We start from the raw sequence: 23,973 nt of genomic DNA, 5'->3' as shown, positions 1-23,973 counted from the left end.
ACCAAACGAAAAAGATAAACTAATAATACAGACAAATGCATCTGACTTATATTGGGGAGCAATTCTTAAAACTGATATAAATGAAATTTGTCGATATACCAGTGGAACTTTTAACCAGGCACAAACAAATTATCCAGTTCATGAAAAAGAACTCCTTGCAATATATAAAGGAATTAAAAAATTTTCATTATTTTTACTTCAAAAACAGTTCATTGTAGAAACAGATAATTCTCAAGTAAGTTCTCTTATCACTAGAATTTTACCAAATGAACCCCAATACAGAAGATTGCATAGATGGCAAGCTTACCTATCTTATTATAATTTTAAGATAATACATATTAAAGGAACTAACAATTTCCTTGCAGACTTTTTAAGCAGGAACATAGAATTTGGAGAATGAATCCCGAAGTAAATAGAATCCTTGGCAAAATAGAAGCCGAAATTCAAAGGCTCAAGACTGAAGCATCTGATATAATTGATGCAATAAACTATTTAAAAGAGGCTTCTGAAGCCCATGAGAAATGAGTAAATTTGTTGGAGTAAATTTGTTAGAGTCATACATAGACGACCTAACAAAGACACTCTCTATAAACACAAGCCCAATAAACATTAGCTCGATAAATATAGGAAGCAGTGGTGGACCTTTCGGAGGAGATAAACCAATCTCTGACCCAACTCCAAATAAAACCATATCCATAGAAATTAAGTCACCAAAATCAGACCTTCCAAAAAAGTTTATCCAAATAAACAATCCTTATACAGAAGAAGAGGAAAAACCCCTAAATCCAAAAGAAGAAGAGTATAAACAATTCTCTTCATGGGTATACTCTACTTGTTCTCACAATAATACAATTTTTAAAGCACCAGGAAAAAATATGTACCCCAGAATGATTGTTACAAAAGGAGCAGATCCACTCCTTGTTGGGAAAATAGCAAAATATGGGTATTTAGACCTAATATATCCAGATATAAACCTTCAAGAAATAGCCAGCCTTGATGACTTATTAGTTAAAGAAGTCTCAAGATTTGCCCAAAAAAGACCCATATACCTAAAATTCTACACCATAAGCCCAGAATATTATCAGAATGTTGAGTATCAAGCCTTTTACATGATATCTGTAGGCCACCTCACAAAAAATTTCAAAGTCAAAGTAGGAACAGAATACACCAATGTTCCTCACATAAATGAACCTTGGATTAGAACACGAAGAGCCAGAGGGATTAAGGCCATATGGAGCATAGCAAAGGACTTGTATAAGAGAAATTTTAGGACTATTATAAAATTCCAAAATTACATCCTCATCACTTCTGAAGATGGGAATACACCATCGAACCTGTTACTAGATTTCATCAACGAGATAAGTACTATGCGATTTCCCAGTAGCAGCAAAACCATGGAGCAGGTTTACCAACTCATGGAGATAAAACAGACTGGCAAGCAATAGAAAGCGATAGAAAGCAATAGACCAACAAAGACAAGATGTGGCAGACAAAATAGATACCCGAGATGTGGCAGACAAGATGTGGCAGACAAAATAAAAAAGATACCCAAGATAAGATATAATTCAGTGATGTAAGCAGTGATGTAAGTGCCCAATAACACAAGGGCAAAAATGTAATAAAAAGTTAAGTAGTGATGTAAGCAGTGATGTAAGTGCCTAATAATCTAAGGGCAAAAATGTAATCAAACCGAAGATTACTTCGGATATAAATAAAGAAAGAAAAAGAAGAAGGCTCTCAGAGCTAATTATTCACAAAAAATTCAGTTCTTCCAAAACTTGAAAATCCTCTGAAAAATGAAAAACTAAACTCTACAGCTTTAATTCCTAAATCAAAACATCACTGATCAAGAAAACAAATAACCCCATAGAAAGGAAAGAGAAACCTATAGTTATTCAACATTTCTAAGCCAAACAATCAAAGTGCATACAGTAAGGCCGATCTAGTCCGCTGATCCCGTTGAGGCAGAGGAGCCGTTGAGGGAATAAGGACACACAGGCTGCAGGTCACTGGAAAAGGATTGGAAGGCAAGGAAACAAGAATAAGTTAGGCAATAATTCTCAAACCTTATCTTTGGTGGAAGTTTGTTGGTGATCAATGATGAGGAGATTTATGGAGGAAGAGCATATTTTTGAGATGAAACAAGTTTTTGGTTCTTTTCTGTAAAATGAATCATAGATTTTATTTAGGTGAATGTAAAGAATGCATGATAGATCCTAATACTAAAATAACATATAACAACTTTATGATGATAATAGACTTTAATTTAGGGTCATATAAACAAGATTCATATTTATTAAGTAAAAGAGACCTTGTTAGAACCGAAAATCTGTTAGCAGTATTTTCACTAGATCTCCCACAAGAAATAAAACGGAAAATAATAAACTATATCGAATCAGAAAATCTAAAGCATAACATAATTATGATGACAGTAGAACAAGGAATTGATATAGGTTTAGCATATATAGAAAATAAAAATAGAGAGGATGGACCTTCATATGTAAATTCAGATAATGAAGAAATTGAATTATAAATTGAAAAAAGTATATAGATTGGAAACCAAGGTGTGCGGGCTATTGGTCCAAAGGAGAATTAAATATCTTGGCTGAATTGCCAAGGATCTCATCACTTTGTCAACGCCACATACTTTTTTTGGTTATAAATAATTTGTTTAATTAATCATATATATATATATCTATATATTTATTCTAGTTAATTAATTTTGGAATAAAAACAATAAATATGATAATTTAGAAAATAGAAGTAGTTTAACCATTCAGAATATTTGATTATTTATTTAATAATTTTTATTTGTACTCCATTGAGAATATTTGACTATTTATTTAATAATTTTTATTTGTACTTTTTTTGGCACATACGTGCAAGATGGTATCAGAGCCATAACTATAGATCCTAAATGTTAAATTTTTGGAAAAAATGACATAGAATTAAATGATGGATCCAATACAAGCAATAGTTAATAGCTTATATACACTAAAAGTGTATAACAAAGAAGAAATAAAAAGTCTTATAATGGCTTTAAAAACCGATAAAAATAATATAAGAAATATAGAACTCGAATTAACAGAAGAACTCAGAGAAAGAAATATAGACACAATAGGAGGTGAAATTTTAATAGAAAAGAAAATGAAATTTATAGATGAATTTATAAAATTTCTGGTATACTGGTACAAAAAGGAAGCATTATGAACCATCAAAATCAACATGCATTTAATATAAATACATGAATTAGCAGATTGCATAGATCATATGATTTTAGGATGGGAAAATATATTAGTTACATACATTGGTTTAATAACCCAGAAAATAGAATTGCTAGAACAAGAAAGAATATTTCTTAATAAACGAGAGCCTTAGTAATCATTCCATTCATGCTTCATAAAAGATGGACTTTAAAATTAGAAAAAGATTCTCTGCAAAAACTGGTTTAAAATGCAATTCTGGTTATAAACGGTTCACCGTTTATTTTAAACGGTTAACCGATTAGAATCAGAGAGCAACATATTACCTAAGCTCTAACCGTTTATGCTTAACAGAAAACACCCAAGATGGGAAGGCTACTGGAACCTAACGGTGAACCGTTTATTTTAAACGGTTAACCGATAACGTCCAAAATTGAAGGTTGTCCTCCTCTGGCACTGATTAACGAAAACTGATAAGGCTAAATTTGTTTTGCAGGTTACTGGAGACAAACGGCGAATCGTTTATATCAAACGGTTAACCGATAATTTCCAGAGAAGCCACTTCACGCAAGTCCTTAACCGTTTAGCGTAAACGGATAACAAATACTCATTTTGCAGGTCTCTGGAAGTTAACGGCGAAAGGGCAACCCTAAACGGCAAACCGATTATTTGAAATCTGGCCCAACGGTAACTTTGACCAGCCTAAACGGTTAACCGTTTATGGTTAACGGCGAACCGTTTTCTGTCCGACAGTTTGTAACGGCTAGATTTTCGGCTCCAAATATAAATAAGCTCATTCAAATTCAAAGATGATTAATCACAACACGACCATTTGAGCTAATATTCGAGAATACAATCTTCATAGAGCTTAGAACATATTCTTGCTTCATCTATTCACATATTAAGCATCATTGTGTAATCTTATATATTGTGAGAGGCAAAACAATTTATAATCTTTTATTTTGAGTGATTGTAAGTGTTGGGATACACTTGGGTTAAGAGATTGGGGATAATCTCTTGTTGTAAAGGTTCATTGACACCTTGGAAGTCAAGTGTAAGCATTTGAAGCCTTGGAGGCTTGCTTAGTGGAATCCTCAAGCCCGGAAAGCTTGGAGGCGTGGACGTAGGCGAGGTTGGCCGAACCACGTAAAAATCTCGGTGTTTGAATCCCTCTTCCCTTATCTTTTTATATTGTGATTCTCTTAATTGTTATTGCTTTGAATTTGATTTATAATTGCATTAAGATTTTCTTTAATAAATTGAATAATTTTTTAGAATCCCAATTCACCCCCCCTCTTGGGTTGCATACTTGTATTTCAATTGGTATCAGAGCCTCGTTCTCTTGTTAAGACTTAATCGTCTAGAGTAAAAGATCCATGGCAACCCTAAATGACTCAACCTTTAGAGAAGGGCAATCCACAACTAGACCACCATTTTTCGATGGTAATGACTATGCTTATTGGAAAACTAGAATGAGAATTTATTTGCAAGCCTTAGATTATGAAATTTGGGAAGTTGTTTGTGATGGTCCATTCATGCCTACGTTCAAAGATGAAGTAGGAGATGATATTCCTAAACCATCGAGTCAATGGAGTGAGTTAGAAAAGAGAAAGATGTCTCTAAACTCCAAGGCTATGAATGCTTTGTTTTGTGCCCTTGATAAGAAAGAATTCCATAGAGTATCTAGTTGTGAAAGTGCACAAGAGATATGGAACAAACTTGAAGTTGTCTATGAAGGGACAAATCAAGTGAAAGAGTCTAAAATCAGTAGATACACTCGTCAATATGAGTTGTTCCAAATGGAACAAAATGAAAATGTGTATTCTATGTATACTAGATTCACGGACATAGTGAACACCCTAGGTGCCTTAGGGAAAACCTTCTCAAATAGTGAGAAAGTTAAGAAAATCATTAGGTCTCTTCCAAAAGAATGGAGACCCAAAAGAACCGCTATTGAAGAGGCCAAAGATTTAAATACTTTACCTCTTGATGATTTAATTGGTTCTCTTATTTCGTATGAAGAGGATTTAGCTGCAGAAAGAGGACATGAGGAGAAGAAGAAAAGCATTGCTCTCAAAGCCTCAAAATATGAGAGTGATGAGGAGAGTGAACCGGATGATGAAGAACTAGCCATGCTAGCAAGGAGGTTCAGAAAATTCTTCAAGAAAACCGGAGAGCGAAGAAATTTCAGAAACTTCAAGAACTATAGGGAGAAGAAGGAGGCAATCACTTGCTATGAATGCAAGAAGCCTGGACATATAAGATCGGAGTGCCCACTTATCAACAAACTCAAGAAGAAAGCAATGGTTGCAACTTGGGATGATAGTGAGGAAGAATCAAATGATGAAGAAGGATCGCAAGAAGTATCAAACCTAGCACTCATGGCAATAGGAGGAGATGATGATCTCAATGAGGTAAGTGATCCTACCTATGATGAATTATATGATGCTTTTCAAGATGTGCATAATGAGTTAATGAAAATTGGTAAAAAGAATGTATGTCTTAAAAAGGAAATGGCAAAGCTTAAAAATGAAAATGAATCTCTAAATGCAAGAATTGTATGCCTAGAAGTAGGAAACAAAACATTGCATGATGAAATTGCATTATCAAATGAGAAACCTAGCATCTTACATGAGCATTTGAAATCACACATAGATGAGTTGAAAAATGAGAACGAATTGCTCAAGAAAAAGAATAATGAATTAAATGAAATTGTTTTGAAATTTACAAATGGGCAAAAGATGTTGGATAATATGCTTAACTCACAAAAATGTGTTTTTGATAAATGAGGACTTGGATATAAGCCAAATTTGAAGCAAAAGTATTATAAGAATTATTTTGTTAAAGCTACCTCCACAAATGATCATAAGATTGTATGTCATTATTGTAATCAAAATGGTCACATGAAATTTAAATGTCCCGTGAAAAGGAATGCATATTATGGTGTCAAGTGCATTTGGGTTCCAAAAGGAACCGTTGCTAACTCTCAAGGACCCAAAAAGCTTTGGGTACCTAAAACTTGAGACTTTTTCTTGTAGGGCTTGAAGAAGAAGAAGAATAAATAGTACTTGGACAGCGGTTGTTCAAGGCACATGACCGGAAACTATGCATGGTTCTCAAGCTTTACCAAAATTGAAAATGGTGGAGACGTATCCTTTGGAGACAACTCAAAAGGAAAAATCCTTGGAATTGGAAATGTTGGTAAAGTTTCTTCAACTCTAATTGAGAATGTATGTTTGGTTGAAAACTTGAAACACAACTTAATTAGCATTAGTCAATTATGTGACAAAGGTTATAAAGTTATCTTTGATAAATTTAGTTGTGTTATTGAGAACTCATGTGATGGCAAAACCTTATTTGTTGGAAATAGATGTGGTAATGTTTATATCATTGACATAGAATGTGCATCTACTCTTGATAAATGTTTTTCGGCATTGCATGATGATTGTTGGTTGTGGCATAGAAGGTTAGGACATGCAAGTATGGATTTGATTTCAAAAATTTCGAAAGATGATTTAGTTAAAGGTCTTCCGAAAATTGGTTTTCAAAAGGATAAGATTTGTGAAGCTTGTCAATTTGGAAAACAAATTAAAACTTCTTTCAAGAATAAAAACCATATTTCTACTTCAAAACCACTTGAATTTCTTCACATAGATCTTTTTGGGCCATCTAGATATGCAAGTCTAAATGGCAAATATTATGCTTTTGTGATAGTGGATGATTATTCTAGATATACATGGGTATTATTCTTAGCCAATAAGGATGATGCTCTTGATGCATTTAAAGTGCTTTGTAAGAAATTACAAAATGAAAAAGGGCATGGTATTGTATGCATTAGGAGTGATCATGGAGGAGAATTTGAAAATCATGCATTTGAGAGTTTTTGCAATAATCTAGGCATTGAGCATCAATTTTCTTCACCTAGAACTCCACAACAAAATGGAGTTGTTGAGAGAAAGAATAGGTCTATTCAAGAAATGGCTAGGACCATGTTAAATGAAAATGCATTACCAAAATATTTTTGGGCCGAAGCCGTCAACACCGGTTGTTATGTTTTAAATCGGGTGTTGATTAGACCTAATCTTAATAAAACTCCATATGAGCTTTGGAAAGATAGAAAACCCAACATTGGCTATTTTAAAGTTTTTGGATGCAAATGTTTTGTTCTGAACACAAAAGACAATCTTGGTAAATTTGATTCAAAATCCGATGTTGGTATTTTTCTTGGTTATTCAAATTCAAGCAAAGCTTATAGAGTTTATAACACAAGAACTTTAGTTGTGGAAGAATCTATGCATGTCACATTTGATGAGTCTAACCCCTCCTCTACGAAGAAAGTCGTTGTTGATGATGATGTAGGAGAAGAAGAACAAGAAGAAGAAGCATCAAATGACAATCAAGAGGATGCACCACATGGAATTCAAGAGGAACATCATGAAGAACCAAATGTGGAGCAAAATGAAGGTACTTCTCAAACACTCCCCAAGGAGTGGAGGTATGTCTCTTCTCACCCTAAAGATGTAATTTTAGGAGATCCCTCACGAGGTATAACAACTAGATCATCACTTAGAAATACTTGTGAGCATAATACATTCATCTCTCAAATTGAACCAAAATCCTTTGAGGATGCAGAAAATGATGAATCTTGGATTATGGCAATGCAAGAGGAGTTAAATCAATTTGAAAGAAACAATGTGTGGGAACTAGTTCCTAAACCTGAACATCAATCTATAATAGGTACTAAATGGGTGTTTAGAAATAAGATGGATGAATCCGGTGTGGTTGTAAGAAACAAAGCTAGATTAGTGGCTCAAGGTTACAACCAAGAGGAAGGAATTGATTTTGATGAAACCTTTGCACCTGTAGCAAGGTTAGAATCCATTAGGATGTTGTTAGCATATGCATGTCATAAGGATTTTATTTTATATCAAATGGATGTCAAGAGTGCTTTCTTAAATGGATATATTTTGGAGGAAGTTTATGTGAAACAACCTCCTGGTTTTGAAAATGAAAAATTTCCAAATCATGTGTATAAGTTGCTCAAAGTCTTGTATGGATTAAAACAAGCACCTAGAGCATGGTATGATAGACTTAAAAATTTCTTGCTAGAAAATGACTTCTCTATAGGTAAAGCGGATACTACTCTTTTTGTTAAGCATAAGAACCAAGACATACTTATTGTTCAAATTTATGTTGATGATATCATTTTTGGTTCTACTAATGAGTTGTTGTGTAAAGAATTTTCATTGTGTATGAGCAAAGAATTTGAGATGAGTATGATGGGAGAGTTGAAATACTTCCTTGGACTTCAAATCAAACAAAGCGAGGAAGGAATTTTCATAAATCAAGCTAAGTACGTAAAAGATCTACTCAAACGATTCGGCATTGATGATTCAAAGACCAAGAATACACCAATGAGCACAACAACCAAGCTGGACAAAGATGAAAAAGGTAAAGAAGTGGATATCAAAATGTATCGAGGTATGATCGGATCCCTACTCTATTTGACTGCAAGTAGACCCGATATCATGTTTAGTGTATGTTTGTGTGCAAGATTTCAGTCTTGTCCCAAGGAATCTCATTTGCTCGCTGTTAAAAGAATTTTCCGTTATTTGAGTGGAACCATAGATATTGGCATTTGGTATCCTAGGGGAACTCATATAGATTTAACATATTTTTCGGATGCGGATTTTGCTGGTTATAAAGTGGATAGGAAGAGCACTAGTGGAACTTGCTATATTCTAGGACACTCTCTTGTTTCATGGTTTAGCAAGAAACAAAATTCTGTTGCACTTTCAACTACTGAGGCTGAATATATAGCTGCCGGAAGTTGTTGTGCACAAGCACTTTGGATGAAACAAACACTTAGAGATTATGGCATTAATCTTGAACAAATTCCTATTAAGTGTGATAATACTAGTGCTATAAACCTTTCAAAGAATCTCATTCAACATTCTCGAACCAAGCATATAGAAATAAGACATCATTTCTTGAGAGATCATGTTCAAAAGGGAGATATTGCATTAGAGTTTATATCCACGGAAAAACAACTTGCCGATATTTTCACAAAACCGCTTTGCGAAGAACAATTTTCAAAAATTCGGCATGAACTTGGGATGATGAAATTTTTGCATTAACATCTCTATTCATGCTATTGAGTGTATTGAATTGATTGATTACTATTTATGAAATGCTTGAGCTTGGTAGACAAATGATGAATTTGCATTAATAACTCTTGATTATATGAATTGATTGGTTGAAAACATGTCCATGAATCATGCATTAAATTGGCTCATAAAATATTTTCAGATCAATTAAATGATCTTGGAATATATTATTTGCTGGCCAAAAATTAAATCAAATGTGCGAAATTACAGATTGAATAAACGGTTAGCCGTTTCCTATAAACGGATCACCGTTTAATTCCAGAAACGAGATTATGTGTCTGCCCGTTCACCCTTTCACCGTTTTCCACAATCGGTGAACCGTTTTTCAACAGAGAGTCCTCTAACAGTTACTCCTTAGCCGTTAAGCGCTTAGGCTTTCACCGTTTCCCTTTCTTCAGCCTCTGGACGTTACCCTTTAACCGTTTCAATAAACGGTTAACCGTTTTCGCGAAGTATATAAACTGTTTAAAGGTTTTCTTCTCCTTCTCCAGTTACCCTCTCACCGTTTCCTCCATTGTTGCGCAGCCGAAGGTCTCTTTGTTCTCAAATCCTCATTTTTCTTGATTTCCGTGCCAAATCAAATTCTCAAAATCATTTCTTATCACCTTTAGAACATTTCTACCGATTCAAAACTTCAAATCGAACCCAAAATTCAAAAATCCCAAATCTAAACCCTAACTGTCGCGAGTCGGGTTTCTCTGTCCTTAATCCGATTTCCACCTTTCTTCAACCAAATTAAACATCCTACTCACATCTTCTACTCCTCATTACGTGTTTCCATGGCTGAACCTCCTCGGAGAAATCTCAGACGTAAATCTGTGCCTCCAAGGAATCTCATACCACCTCGGGACGTCTCGGAATTTGCAAGGATTCACTTCCCCACTCCTTCCTTGGCCAAGCGATTCGAAGAACGCTTCAATGGTCGAAAGGTACTTGACTCCTTCTTTGTTGACATTGATGATTTCCATAATTTGGTTGTATGTGGTAGAAGTATTCGGGATATGCTTCGGCCTTGGGAGTCTGGCATTGATTTTGATGACCGAGTTTATCCAAACTTAGTGCGAGTCTTTTATTCGAACATGGAAATCTCCAATACTCGTCCAAATAGGATAGTCACTCAAGTCGGCCGTGTACCCATAGAATTTGATGATGCGGACTTAGCTGACTTTCTAGGTATCTCTTGTGAGGGGATTGACATCTACACTTCTAGGAAAACCCTCTCCTTTGATACTTTTTCTCATACTCACGGCGTCCGTAATATATGTCGTCGTCGAGACTTATCGGATGATATCTGTCAGCTTCCATTTCGGTCTCAACTTTTACCGCTCCAAGTTCGTATTCTTCACTCTATTCTACAGCACATAGTGACTCCTAGGAAGGGTCACTCGGATGAGGTTACGAGGTTAGACGTCGCCTTATTGGATAGCCTTCTTACAGACCGTCCCATTAACCTCGGGTATATTATTGTGCGACATATGCTGAGTACTCCAGTGGTCAACCACCGCTTGCTTCCCTACGGCAGTATCATCACTAAAATACTGCGACGCTTTGAGGTGCCACTTCTTGATACTGGACATATGGAGACTCGACGGATTGGTTCCGAGGCAGTAACCAGTATCGGATTCTCTAGAAAGAATGGAGTGTGGATAAAGACAAGCAACTCCAAAAACCGGGATACCTTGATTGCTCCAGAGGACGATCGGATGCTCAATGATGTCTATCGTCCCGACCAGCTTCCTGACTTTAGACTAGGCGCTCATCCTCATCCTCCGCGTCGCCGTTTTGTTCCTCAGCCTCCAGCTGACTCAGACTCTGAGGAGCGTGCGATGGATGCTGATATTCCCTCCTCTTCCGAGCCGCCTACTGCTCCTGAGCCTTCTGCTGTTCCCGAGCAGCCATCTGCCTCTATGCCGCCTCCAGCTCCAGTTCAGCCCCCTGCTTCAGACGCAGTGCAGCAGCTGATCTCTGATGTTCAGCGGATTTCGAAGCGCCAGCAGCTGATTCTTGATCGGTTGGACACTCTTTCCCGTGACCACCAGCAGCTGCGTTCTGACTTTCAGATATTCCAGCGGCAGAGCCTTGATCAGCAGATGGAGCTTATCGCTGGACAGCGCACTATTCTCGGCTATTTCGGCTATGATCCAGGGAGCACATCTTCTCCGCCTCCGTAGTTTCTGAGCTTTGTCTTCGCACATACATTTTACATTCTGGTTGCTAGCATTTTTATTATTATTTTGATTTTGATGCATATGTGTGTGATGTTCTTGATGATTAGCTTATTGATGCTTTGTGATTGCCTAATTGGTTGGATATTGTAGAAATGGTTTATTTGTGGATATTGGAGTGTTGGTATATTTGTGGATATTGAAGTGTTATTTTGTCTTGTTCATGGAGTTGTTGGCTTGTTGAACGCAGAAGTTAATGTTGATCTAATTTTGGAAGTGTTTTATCTCATTTTGTATTTATGGTTTTACTCATTTTTAAGGGGAAACTCTGCCAAAATTTTTTTTCGCTTGCCAAAACCGGGCACTTTCTTTCATGGATTTGCGTATTTCTTATTTCCTTTTTCCTTTTGATGATGAAGGGGGAGATAATTACAGTTTTTAAGATGGTTTTTAAGTTTTTAAGATTTTTTTTTAATTTTAAATGGGGAGATATTTGTTTTTAAGATGGATTTAAAATGGGGCAATTTATTCACATTTCTCAATTTGGCCATACATTTAGGGGGAGCACATATTAAGGGGGAGCTAAACATTGATTAGAATTTGTCATCATCAAAAAGGGGGAGATTGTTAACATAAATATATTAATAATATTGATTTTGATGCTAACAAATTTTAAATGATTTTTTGATAAAAGTATTGGAGCTATTTCTTAATAAACGAGAGCCTTAGTAATCATTCCATTCATGCTTCATAAAAGATGGACTTTAAAATTAGAAAAAGATTCTCTGCAAAAACTGGTTTAAAATGCAATTCTGGTTATAAACGGTTCACCGTTAATTTTAAACGGTTAACCGATTAGAACCAGAGAGCAACATATTACCTAAGCTCTAACCGTTTATGCTTAACAGAAAACACCCAAGATGGGAAGGCTACTGGAACCTAACGGTGAACCGTTTATTTTAAACGGTTAACCGATAACGTCCAAAATTGAAGGTTGTCCTCCTCTGGCACTGATTAACGAAAACTGATAAGGCTAAATTTGTTTTGCAGGTTACTGGAGACAAACGGCGAACCGTTTATATCAAACGGTTAACCGATAATTTCCAGAGAAGCCACTTCACGCAAGTCCTTAACCGTTTAGCGTAAACGGATAACAAATACTCATTTTGCAGGTCTCTGGAAGTTAACGGCGAAAGGGCAATCCTAAACGGCAAACCGATTATTTGAAATCTGGCCCAACGGTAACTTTGACCAGCCTAAACGGTTAACCGTTTATGGTTAACGGCGAACCGTTTTCTGTCCGACAGTTTGTAACGACTAGATTTTCGGCTCCAAATATAAATAAGCTCATTCAAATTCAAAGATGATTAATCACAACACGACCATTTGAGCTAATATTCGAGAATACAATCTTCATAGAGCTTAGAACATATTCTTGCTTCATCTATTCACATATTAAGCATCATTGTGTAATCTTATATATTGTGAGAGGCAAAACAATTTATAATCTTTTATTTTGAGTGATTGTAAGTGTTGGGATACACTTGGGTTAAGAGATTGGGGATAATCTCTTGTTGTAAAGGTTCATTGATACCTTGGAAGTCAAATGTAAGCATTTGAAGCCTTGGAGGCTTGGATAGTGAAATCCTCAAGCGGGTGAGTTTGGAGGCGTGAACGTAGGCGGGGATTGCCGAACCACGTAAAAATCCTTGTGTTTGTTTTTTCTTCCCTTACTCTTTTAATATTGTGCATGATTGAATTTATTGTTTTGAATTTGATTTATAATTGCATTAAGATTTTCTTTAATAAATTGAATAATTTTTTAGAATCCCAATTCACCCCCCCTCTTGGGTTGCATACTTGTATTTCATCCTAGTTGGTGGAGTTCCTTTGACAGCATCGGTTTGAATGTAAGAAATAGATAAGCTTCGGCTTCAATCATAGGAAAAAAGATAACATGGACAGATGTGGAAGGGCGAGCACATGGCAGCATTAGGGATCATGCATGTTGGGACACGGTCACCTTTACAGGCCTGCAATTTCAAATAGCAAAAAGAGTAAGTGAAAATGCAATTATGAATAACTGTGTGACAAACTTACTTATGGAGTCGTCATCATTGCTGCTTAATAGTACTCGCAAGAAGTCATGTCCAGCGGTAAGAGTTTCGGCCAAATATGGATTGTACTGAAACTGTTATGACATGGGCAATTGTTAATTGATCAGCTATTTGTTACATTAGCATACAGTCAATGAAACATATGTACAACGAGCTGTAAACATGTACCATTTCCCTTGCATCACCATCTAAATGCTTGCACTTAACTTCATTTTATTACTTGCTGCAATTTCACTTTTCCTGTTTGTACTTTCCACACATGTTCATAGTACAACTTACTAACTTCCCCCTTACTGTTGAATTGCCAGACATACATTCAATTTTTATTACATTAACTTAAAAACATACAAAACATCTAAACTAATTAGTCCCATTGTTATTATACAAGCACAAGAAATTATGATATCATTTTCAAAATTTCTGTGTGATTCACATCTGACTTGTCACTTCGTAGATGCTTCTACAAAGTTGCAGCCGAAGGCATAGTCAGTCTGAAGATAAAGAAAAGGAAATATGGCAAACACATAGAGCAAACCACAAGTTTCTCATCAATCATACAACTTTAAATGGGCCGTGTTCAGCTGTTAGAGTATAATCCCTAAATCATTTTCAATATTTTTTCTCCTTTACTCCACTATTTTCTACTTCTCTATAGGAAATCTAACTTCCCACCACATTATTCGCAGCAACAATATTCAACTCAATTATTTCAGGTTCAGCTGCCACTAGCCTGAATTTCTGTTGCCGAAATCCCTCCCTCGTACAATTTCAATACACGTGTTTATTAACATAAAAATAATAATAATAAACTCCTTTATATTACTACACTGTTCATAAAATTTCCAGAAATTTAATTTAAAAATTTACGCCCTGCACTCTCATATCTTCCCATTATCCATATGAAATCTAATTTCGCACCAATGAAATCTAATTTCGCACCAACTATATTATCAGCTACAAATGATTCACGTCACAAATCTCACATTAAAATTTCACTAACCTTTAATGATGGTTTACGCAATCCTATCCATTTCTTCAATACGACCACAACAAATCCACAAGTCACCACAATCGTCTTCGAAAATTTAATTCAGCGTCGCTGCAGCAGCTATAGTCACACACAATTACGAAACTGGTGGTTGCTTTAGGGAAATCGCTCACGTCAGGCCAAATACGGTTAAGGATTTACAGATCCCTAAAACTACTCTTGTACCTCAAATGGGTTTGGGCAATTGCCCGCTTCACACATTGTTCGTGACTAAAATCTCAACCGTTGGATAACACTCTTTATAATCTAACGGCTGGACTAGATAATGACAAATGAAGGAGGCACGGTGTCCTGGGGGCCCGGTAGCTGGACCCCGTATATGATACCCGTTCGGCTTTATAAATTAATATTTGACTTTCATAAATTTAAAATAAAAAACCTGACCTCACCGCCTTCACCTCTTCAGGGCTCTTTGCAACTCACTTGCCTTTAGTCTCATTGCCTACATCAAGCTTGCAAACTTGTATACAGACAAGTAGAAAAAAGTTTTCAAAAATGGGCCCCGTGTGCATGTGACAGTTGACTTGTTTGGTCAAAGAGTCGTACGTTTTGATCGATATTTTCTTTCTTTTTCATTTTTACTCTTTCTTTTCTAATTTTTATTTTATTTTTTTTCTGTACTTCAGCCGAAGTTATGCCTGCAGCTGGAACCGAACATATAAAATTTAAGGATGATTTAGAATGCATGCTAAGGAATTAATTTTTATTAGCTTTTAATCCAGTAACGGCAGACCTGTTAGTTCATGAAATGGAAAAATCTTGAGGAATACTGACTTGTGAATTTGATCCTGATTTAGTGGCTTATTGGGAAATATCTGAAGTTGTTTTGATCCATTAATCTTAGCTTTTGGAGGAGTACTTATAATTTCTTCTCTGGTCATTAATTAACAGTCAATCATACAGCTGGTAAAAGAAACATATTGTAATTTAATTAGTTTATAACAGATTCGATCTGACTGTACCATCAGCATATGTGGGTGTGTGTTAATGACTACAGTTCAATTGATAATTGGAAACTCAGCAACCAATTCCAACAATAAGCTTTCGAAGAATAAAGGGGCTAATATCCCAATTTATAAAAAATGTGACTGTTGTGAAAACTTTATTTTGAGTTGATTAAATTAGAAGCTTGGTGGACTTTAGGCAATTACGTGTATATATATATTTGAAACTTTTAATTACCTGTGGATTTAGCAAAGAATGAATATACATTGCATCTATAAACAATTTTTTCTTCCTCTCATAATTTGAAAATATAATAATTTAATCAATTTTGATGTTGATGTGTGTTTGGAGGATGTACTACTTTACTGAAATCTCTCTATGTGAAAATGAAATTTCAATTTATTTCAGAGTAAATGGTACAGTTGACAATTGATTAACAAAACATGACTTGCATATTTGAAACGCAGGACCCAAGCTGCCAAAAACATTTGCTTTGAGGGATTACAGCAAGCCCGGGCCTAATTAAGAAGACCAAAAGGTCCATTACGAAGACGGCCCGAGAAATGAATAGGCCCAGAATCCTGTGGCCGCCTAAGTCCTGCTATCCCCACCCGTTTGATTCATCATTCATTGCAGCATCAATGATATTCAATTTGAACCAGCTTGAAGATGGCGGTGACCAAATTGGATTCAACCCCACAGATTGCCTACCATTACATGTATCATCTCCGAACTGCGCCGCACAATGGGAATCTTGTTGAGGATACTTCATCTCACATCGGAGGAGAACAGTGACTAGGCTAACAATGTAAACTTGAGGAATTTCTTATTTTTGAACTAGTTCTTAGGTTGAATTAGACCATGGATTTCTATAAATCTAAAAATCCCAATTGGATTCAGCCCAACTGACAAAGGCTTATAAACTCAATTGAGATCAAAGCCCGATTATGAGATCCCCACAGTAATCTTATTTGTCAACAAAGGAGAAAAGGGTGTGTTCAAGAGGATTAGCTGAAGATTGTTGGCATCTTCCCCTCGTAAACATATTTAGATATTTAGATAAAGAATGAAATGATTATGATTTAGTGTAACTTAAGTTGTATTTGAAAGTTTTGGATATTGTTGGTGTCTCTCCTGAACGAGTGAGAAAACTTCTAATTTAAGCTATTTTACAAGTATACCGGTTGCTTTTACGTGAAATTTTCATTGCTGGCCTTTAACTCGTTCGAAGAAGTCAGATTTAACATTTGACCACAGGGTTCCTTATATCAACTTTTTTAATTCTTTTTTTTTCTTTTATTCTTGTCTATCAGTTAAATACAGTGGTGGCTTGGGGAGTTATTGTAACACCCCAAATTTATCCTAAGTTTAATTTATCTACTTATTTATAATTATATATGTTATTTTATTATTATTGTCATTGTTTTAATTGCTCTAAACTTCCTTTGTTGTTTTTTTTTTAAGAAATTATCAGCCATATACCCTTAAATGACACCAGTATCAAACGTGCTACGACACTTTTCAAGTGTATTACTCGTATACCCTAACTTGACAAAACACTTTTACCGTCCACCAATCCGTTAACTGTTGTTTGCAAGCGCTGACATCATAAGGGTAATATAGTCTTTTTAAAAAAATATGTCATCTCATTTACCTAGTAAAACATGGCACGTCATATGATATATATTGATAAAAATGACATGTCATCCCATTTATTGGATAATTGTTAATAATTACTTTAAAAAAAAAGCTACTTTACAACCGAATATACTCCTCCAAAATTTAACCTAAATTTTTGAAGATCTATTCCTCCAAGCTCCAACTGAAATTTTTTATGGTATAATATGTATAATTGTAAATAATATGTTGTTAATAAGTTTTTAGGTAAAATATGGATTTTTTTACAGATAATTGTTAATAATATGTACCATTAATAATCCATATTTTTTTAATAAAAATTGTATTGTTAATAACAAAATAAAAAAAATTGTGTATTGAAAATTTACGTTAATCTTTGGGGTAAATTTATATTTTTATCTCATTTTGAGTTTTAAGGGCGAAATAGTCAATTTGCCACAATTCTGTTAACTTTCTAACGGAAGTTAATGGATTAGTGGACGGCAGAAGTATTTTGTCAACTTAGGGTATACGAGTGATACACTTAAAAAGTATTGTAGCACGTTTGATACGGGTGTCATTTAAAGGTATATACCTGATAATTTCCTTTTTTTTTAATCAATAACTAAGCCCAGCCCACAACCAATTTATAAGGTGTCTTTATTCTTTGGTTAAGTTCCTGTAACAAACAAAATCAATGTTCGGGTAATAATAATAAGAATAATAATAAAAAAAAGAGGGAGAAGGGAATTCTTTATTGTGAAGAACCCATTTTGGTACTAAAGGTGGGTTGATAACCCACAGCGGAAGGCATTCTACTCAATAAAGTGGATACCTCGGAATAACAGAGAGAGAACGAGAAAAAAATAAATAAATAAAGGAAATTACCAGTCATATACCTTTAAATGACAACTGTATCAAACGTATGTGAATACTTTTCAAGTGTATCATTCGTATACCCTAAGTTGACAAAACACTTCTACCGTCCACCAATCCGTTAACTTCCATTAGAAAGTTAACAGAATTATGGCAAATTGACTATTTTGCTCTTGAAACTCAAAATGAGATAAAAATATAAATTTACCCCAAAAATTAACGTAAATTTTCAATACATAATTTTTTTTTATTTTGTTATTAACAATATATTTTTTTATTAAAAAAATGAATTATTAATGGTACATATTATTACCAATTATCCATAAAAAATATTCATATTATACCATAAAAAATTATTAACAACATATTATTTACAATTATACATATTATACCATAAAAATTTCCAGTTGGAGCTTGGAGGAGTAGATTTTAAAAAATTTAGGTTAAATTTTGGAGGAGTAGATTCAGTTGTAAAGTAATTTTTTTTTAGCAATTATTAACAATTATCTAATAAATGGGATGACATGTCATTTTTATTAATATATATCATATGACATGTCATTTTTTACTAGTAAATGCGATGACATTTCGTTTTTTTAATCAAAGTTTTGTCAATCTTAAAAGACTAAATTACCCTTATGATGTCAGCGCTTGCAAACGGAAGTTAACGGATTAGTGGACGGCAGAAGTATTTTGTCAATTTAGGGTATACGAGTGATACACTTGAAAAATATTCACACACGTTTGATACGGATGTTATTTAAGAGTATATGGCTGATAATTTACCAATAAAATAAGAGAGAAGAGGAAGATAAAGAAATGGAGGGAAAGTGAGCAATTGGGTGTTAGAGAGAATAGTTGTGCATTTAAAGGAGCTGAGAACAACAGCAAGTATGAAATTTCTGGGAAACCAACATGAGTTTGGCTGGATTTTCTCATAACTCTAATTGTTTAGACCTGGTGTAGGTAAGTTTCTGTGCATGCATGGTTCAGTTTTCAAATCTTGTTACTTTTATTAATGGATTTTTTTTTTCACTTACTTTTCTTAATTGTTTCCTTTTTGCTGCTGCAACTCGCAGCAAGTTTAGGACTATGTTAAATTTGGGATTCTTAAATTATTGGCAGTATGGTTGGTTAATTTTTGTATTACCAACAGGAAGCCAAGTTAGAGAAGAAGAGAAGACTTTGGAGAACTAGGAGCTGTTGTTGCAGAATCAAGGTAGGTGTTTATATGCAATTGAGTGATTTTGTTACTCAAAACTGAAAAATCAGGTTGTTTTTCTTGCTTGATCATGTAATTTTTTTCTCTTTTTTTTTTTTCCTTTTTTTGGGTCCTTATAAGTTGTTTTGCTTAGATTTAATGTACTAATGGCTTAATTGCTTCCTTTAATAATTAATGCAGTGGGTGTATGGGTAGCCATTTAATTACATGACTATGTGGCTAAAATAAAAAATTGACATGTTAGAATTTTCAACAGGATTGCGAGTTTTAATTGAAGACCATGTATTGTTATTACTTGAATCAGTTATGATAGTTAATTTGGTTGATACATTCATGAATGAGAATTAAACATTAACGGCGATATAGCCAAGTTTGGAATAGGAAGTGTAGCTGAATTGTGTTTATGTATCCTGCAATGATATGGTGCTTTGTTTGCGGTTTAAGTTTGTGGATGTGTTGTGAAACTTGGGATGTGCTGAGATTCTGTTATCTATAACTATTGTTATTGAGAAGTATCATGGGTCTGGTGTGTCTAGGGATGGCAATTGTACCCGCAAACCCGTAAACCCGCACAAACCCACCCGCCAAAACCCGCCCGTTGCGGGTAATTTTACCCGTTGCGGGCGGGTTTAGTATTATAAATTAAAACCCGCACATGGATGCGGGTGGGTTTGGTATTAACCTTATATCCGGTGGATACCCGCATGGATATCCACCAAACCCGCAATATTTTTTTCAAATATTTTTAATTTAATTTTAATCTAAAAATGTATAAAGAAAATAATGTCATTAATTAAATTACCAAATAGCCAAAGGATCAAAGTTGTGTATGTGTGTATGTGGCCTATATCCTATTCTAAAGTCATAATCTAAAGAAAACTAAAGGCATTTTCCTTCGAATTAGTATTTGAAAATATTAATCTTAATTATTATTATAAGCATTGTGTTGGATGCGTGCTTATGGTGGTGAATGAAATGAATATCTTTTCTTGGAGCTTGTTTTAAATGATAATATGAAATGTAATTATTATTTTTAGATACTAGTTTGTGTTTTTTAAATGGATTTGTGTAATTTATACTTAATTTGAGAATTTATGTTGAATTGATGTGGAAATTTTAATTTTTCATTTACATTATTTAAATATAAAATTGAGTATGTTATATGGAATTTGAGGTTATTATTATAAATTTATATATTAAACATTTTTGATTTTAAATACGGAAACCCGTAAAAAATCCGCCGGATACCATTGCGGGTTTGGTAATTGTTAAAACCCGCTGCGGATGGTAATTTAAATTTTGTACAGGTTTGGGTTTAGTAATGACAAACCCGCTGCGGGCGGTGCCCATTGCCATTCCTAGGTGTGTCATAGTAAGGAAACTTACATTGATGCAATTGAATGAATTAATCATTTTTATTCCTTTTATTTAAGCTGAGGTTTGAGAAGGTTGATTGGTGATAGACATGTTCCTGTCCCGCGGTGAAGCCCGCAAAAGAAATTATGGGCGATGGCCCCTGGGAATAATGCCCCAAAAGTATGCTGTGCTGGATTGACCTTTGTCAGATTTCTATCCCGCGGTGAAAGTCTACAAAAGAAATCATGGGCGGTGGCCTTGGGAATAATGCTCCAAAAGCATGTAGGGTATATCTTTTCAAAATTAATATTGGGGGAAAATGTTTGCTGAGGATTTACATCTTACTGACTTGTCAGGCATGTTTTTATTTTGTATTATTGAAAGAGTAATTTTAGGATTTCTTTACACGTAACTACCGAGCAACATGATATTTGTATGTGTGTATGTTGTTATGATCTTGTCTTATGACATTTCTGTTGAACACCAACTTTCAAACTTAAAAAGTTTAAGAAATAAATATTTTATATATATTTATATACATATAAATGGTCTATGTTAGAAATGTACCAAAGTTGTGTGAATTATTTGGGTGTTTAAAAACAATAAAAGATAAAAAAATAAAACGATCCTTTGTTGTGTGTAACTACATACTGTGCGTTAGCTCACCCCTTACTTTTCAGGTTTGGGCAATGATGGTGAAAAGTATTGTGGTCAGTGGAGGATTGATTTTGATTTGGGGTTTAACATGGAGATTGCATCTTTTGAAAGTTGTGTTCTGTAATAAAGAACCGTCTTCGTCTATTTTTGTTACTGTTCTGGTTGTGCTTTGGCATTGCTGGCCTAGTAAACTTAGTAAGCTACCTTTTTGTAGATATTATGCTTTTTAATACATGTATTTAGAATGACTAAGCTACGTTGGTAGGATGCACTTATATCTGTTAGTGTTGTAGTAATAGGGTCCTGGAGGCCCCAAATGTCGTATTAACCAATTGTCATAGTACAGTTGACTTGAGAAGGTTAGTAGAGTTGACTTGAGAAGGTTATGTTTTATTATATTTTATTTATTTTATTTTATTTTATTTTTTGTTTTTGAAGTTTTAAGCAGCTGAGTATAAAAATTGCTGGTTTGATATATTGGATAATATCCACATTTTAGGGGATATAATGTCAAATTTTTCTTGAAGTGCTGGATTTTATTCATCTCTATTAGTATATGTTTGATCTTGTAAGCAAACAGTCAAAGCTTAATTGTTAAAAGCTTATACTTGCGCCTGATGTAGAAAAAAATTTCTTATCACATGTGCCCTTAAGTTAGGGTGCAAAAGTTATCAATTCAGCTAATAAAAAATATCAATGTTAATAATCCGTATGATTTAGCCTACGTCGGATGGACAAATTTCTTTTAATGTTTTCTCTTGGAATAACTTGAAAAGTTGCATCTCGTGTTCAGAATGAATGAAATTTTATCATTTCGATATGTAAGAACCTTAAGCTTGATTTTCACCTTTTGGGTTAAATAAATGCATCATTCCAATTCCATAGGTTTGACCAATTGAGTCTATATTCTGAAGCAATATTTGAATTAGAGTATAATTATTTTATTCTATGGTTATTTCATTTTTTTTATATAAGAATACTATGGTTGTTTCATTGGTTGAAAATTGAAACTAGAATGGTTCTCAGCTTAGGTGTGAACTGAAATGGTTGTATTTGTTTGGAGAAAAGGAGGGGACTGTTCTACTCTTTGGTCATTTTTTTTTTCCATATTTATAGTTGCTATGGGGAGATTATCTCTAAAGAAAAAGGGTTTTATGACTTATATTATACGTTAATTTTACATGTTTTATAATTAATACATGATCTGTGTTTCTCGCTGCAGCCCCCTCATTTGCTGATGATTAACTTGTATTGTGCAGGCTTATACAAACAGGTTTTGATACTCCAGCTGGTTAGTAGGAACTTACGATACCTACCTACTTTCACTACCTGTGGGACTGGGACTCGAACCCAACCTTGCAAATTCAACTGGGAGCTGACCAGTACGGTATATTGGCGACTCTCTTTCAGTCGGACTCAGTCAGTCATCTATGTCTTTTTCTTTTATCTCTTCCTGAGTTCAAGTTCTATGTTTAAAGGTTGGGGTTTCAGTGGCATGTTACTTACTGTTGCATTAAGAACCAGCAACTCCCTCTTTGAATTGTTCTGAATAAGGGGGTTTGATATTTTCATTTTTCACAAGCAGTTTCATTTTTAATCTTTTTGTATTTTCGATTTTAACTTTTGTAATTTTTTTAACTCTTTTTTATTTCTTTTTTAACTCTTTTTTATTTCTTTTTAACTCTCTTTCAGTCGGACTCAGTCAGTCATCTATGTCTTTTTCTTTTATCTCTTCCTGAGTTCAAGTTCTATGTTTAAAGGTTGGGGTTTCAGTGGCATGTTACTTACTGTTGCATTAAGAACCAGCAACTCCCTCTTTGAATTGTTCTGAAGAAGGGGGTTTGATATTTTCATTTTTCACAAGCAGTTTCATTTTTAATCTTTTTGTTTTTTCGATTTTAACTTTTGTAATTTTTTTTAACTCTTTTTTATTTCTTTTTATATATTTAGTTATCAAGTGTTTTGCCTACTGTCTAGTGACTACCGTAACATAACCTGTTTTCCAGTTGAAGAAAGAATAGAAAAATGTTGTTTTTGCTTGGAAATAAAATAGATAAAAAGATAAGTGTTTGTAGGTCCTTTATATGACATAAATAAGTCATTGTCCTGTTTTTAGGATTATTTAAAATGCAGATAATTACTGTGCTTTTTTGGTTGCAGAATTATTAATTCTAGAAAGATGTCATATTTAGCTTGTCATTGGTGTGGATTTATTCCTCTAGTGGTATATTGAGCGTATTTTGATGTTGTTTTGTTCCATTATTAGTAATAGGAGAAGTATTTAGTGCTTCTATGGGTTTTTAATTTCTTCTTCGGCCATCTTTCTTCTGTCTGAAGGTCCTGTATTTCATGTGTTGATTGTTTGGTATGGATTACTTCTGGTAGCAATTTGATGAGGTTTCAAAGATTATAGGCGTTAAATAACCCAATTTATTTAAATGTACCTGCGGATTGTATTTTGAGCAGGTTAACTGAAAAGCTTGGTAGAATTTGGGCAATTAAGTAAGCCTATCAGAAATTTAAAATTGGTTTGGGTACTATGCTTACGGATACATGCATTGATTCTCAATTATGTTATTGGTTTTAGGATGCTCCAAGTT

General features: G+C 34.4%; 1 long non-coding RNA gene across 1 annotated transcript; it reads right to left on the bottom strand.

The window, feature by feature from the left end:
- Positions 1-13,420: 13,420 nt before the first annotated feature.
- On the bottom strand, positions 13,421-14,884 carry LOC112100270. Its single transcript, XR_002906590.1, has 3 exons — positions 14,653-14,884; positions 13,636-13,726; positions 13,421-13,568 (listed from the first exon to the last, which is right to left on the bottom strand). It is a non-coding gene; the product is annotated as an uncharacterized LOC112100270 (long non-coding RNA).
- Between the last annotated feature and the right edge of the window lie 9,089 nt (positions 14,885-23,973).

The sequence above is a fragment of the Citrus clementina genome, unplaced genomic scaffold (genome assembly GCF_000493195.1).
Source record: "Citrus clementina cultivar Clemenules unplaced genomic scaffold, Citrus_clementina_v1.0 scaffold_9, whole genome shotgun sequence".
In the NCBI taxonomy this organism is placed as follows: Eukaryota; Viridiplantae; Streptophyta; class Magnoliopsida; order Sapindales; family Rutaceae; genus Citrus; species Citrus x clementina.
This window is presented reverse-complemented; position numbering and strand designations above follow the sequence as displayed.